Below are 2574 nucleotides of genomic sequence, written 5' to 3'. Positions count from 1 at the left end.
TAGGCAGATTATAATCTTTCTCTGGTTTTCTTTCTTTTCTGGATGTCCTGAAATTTCTTCTTTAAGCAAGTGAGGTTTGGGGTTATTGTTAATGGGTGTCTTCAGTTTGGAAACACAAGGCAAAGAGGAACAAAGTTACTCTGTGTTTTACTACAAACATTTGTATTTATGATTTGCTTTCATGCACTTTTGACCTTGACTGGTGTTAGCTCAACCAGAAAGTCTTCCTTCATTTCCCCAATCCCACCTCCTCTGAAATTTCTAGCTTCTATATTCATATCATTTAAAAACTACCTGGTGTATCCCTCTTTGATATATTGTTCACATTGATAGTCTATTGGCCTCTGCAGTAGAGTGAAAGCCCTTAGGGTCAGAGCCATCATCTTATTAATTTTTATATTTATCACCTTATCTAGTTCACAGCCTGTCACTAAGTAGGTGCTAAATAAAAAATTATATATGTATGAATCAGTGGGATCATCCATGCTGAAACAATTAGGTTGAAGCAGGACATGATAAGCGAGGAAAACAAAGATTTTTATGTTTCAGTCTAGGAGATCAAGCACAAGTAGAAAGATAGCATGAATTCTGGGGTAGAAACTCCATTTAGGAGTAAAGAATGTGCGTATAACTGGAACTTCTTATGCTATAATTTTAGGGAGTCTAAGATTAGTGGGTGATAAATGTTTCAGTTAGAATTATTTCAGTGGTAATATTAGCCATATTAACACTGAAGATTAATATTAACCACATAAATATATTATCTCACATATCATGAAGTTTGAAAAAATGGTTTTTCTACATTTATGAAGTTTAGCACATCAGTGATCTTACTAAGGGCTATATTTTAGCTCTGTCATCCTCAGTGTGTTGCCATTTGGCTTCAAATTTTTCCTTATAGTTACAAGATGGCTATAGCAATACCAAGCACCTCTTTCCCAGAATTAATTCCACGCTCTGGAAGAAGTGCTTTTCTTCAATACAAGCAAACTATTTCCAAATATCTTTCAACAGCATTCCCTTCACATCCCATTGGCTAATATTTGGTCATACACTGACAACTAACCCAACTATGAGCAAGAGAAAAAAGATTACTCTGATTGGATGAAACTAATCATTATTTACATCCTGAAGTCATGTAGAAGACAAGTTTTTCCTCAAATATATGGTCTCCAAATTCATGAACAAAATCAAGTGCTATAAACAATGAAGATACTTAGAAGTTTCTGTAATACAGGCAACCAATAATGACTAGCCAATGAGAAATCCAAATATTAAGCTTTTGTCTTACTGAGCTGTACACTTGAAAGTTCTCATAATTTTATTCAGGTATTGAAAAAGTTAGTAAGCCATTGATTTGGACTGAATGTGTCTGTCAATCATATTTGGACCATCATGGAAATGCCAAGATATTTTCATTCAGGTATGTTGTATTTTGTGATTTGGCAATTGACCTCTCAGCTAGAGGGATAATTTCTAAATCCTGTGCATGATTACATTTTTGGCTACGATCTTCAGAATATATTTTAACTTTCGGCACTAGCATTACTTCAGATGAAGTTATCATGTGACTCATTGATTAATGATGTATCAGTACAAAAAGTTTAAAGGAATTGAAAATATGTTCTAGACAAGTGGAGGACAGCCACTATTCCTGTTTCTTTTCTAAGATAGCCTCCCAAGAGGCAACAGCAAATTAATCTCAAAATAAAAATTACACTGTTAGTTATAAACATGTATAAAATTCAACTAAAATAGAAAGTATTAATCAACTATGAGTAGCATTCAAGTGGACATGATTGTGACTTACTTCAAAAGACATTAAAAAAAAAAAATAAACCCTCACTGTGGTTGAGTCAGATCCAACTCATAGTGACCCTCTCCTTGGGTTTCTGAGGTGGTATCACTACAGAAATAGATCGCCCAATCTTCCTTCCAAGAAGTGGCTGGTGGGCTTGAACTGCCAGCCTTCTGGTTAGCAGCCAAATGCTTTAGACATCACCCTATCAGAACTCCTTCAAAACATATTCAGTATAGATTAAGAATGGATATGTTACATAATTAATGATTTTCTTAATAGCCTGTTCTCCCACAGATAGTATTGACCTACCAAACTACACAAAATACCATTTGATACAAAAATCTATAAGTAAAATAAGTTAAAAGTTATTTTTATACATTTGATAGAATAGGTCTTAAGAATTTCACTTGAAGTCCCTGAGTAGAATAACAGTTAAGCACTTGACTACTAACAGAAAGGTTTGTGGTTCAAATCTACCCAAAGGTGTCTTGAAAGACAGACCTGGTCATCTGCTTCTGAAAAACCAGCCATTACAAATGCTATGGAGTGCAGTTCTTCTCTAACACACATGGGGTCACCATGAGTTGGAATCAACTCTATAGCAACTTTTTTTTTCTCAAAGAATTAATAACAATTTCTTATAAGACATTCATTGAACTTCTTCTTTTCTAGTGTCATACATCAAAAAAAATATTTTAAGGAGGCGGGGCAAGATGGCGGACTAGGCAGAAGGATTGCACAGACCCTCTTCAACAAAGAAAAGGGAAACCAAT

This window comes from Orycteropus afer, unplaced genomic scaffold (assembly GCF_000298275.1).
Source record: "Orycteropus afer afer isolate SDZICR_OR568_19922 unplaced genomic scaffold, OryAfe1.0 scaffold00382, whole genome shotgun sequence".
In the NCBI taxonomy this organism is placed as follows: Eukaryota; Metazoa; Chordata; class Mammalia; order Tubulidentata; family Orycteropodidae; genus Orycteropus; species Orycteropus afer.
Note: the sequence above shows the minus strand (reverse complement) of the source record.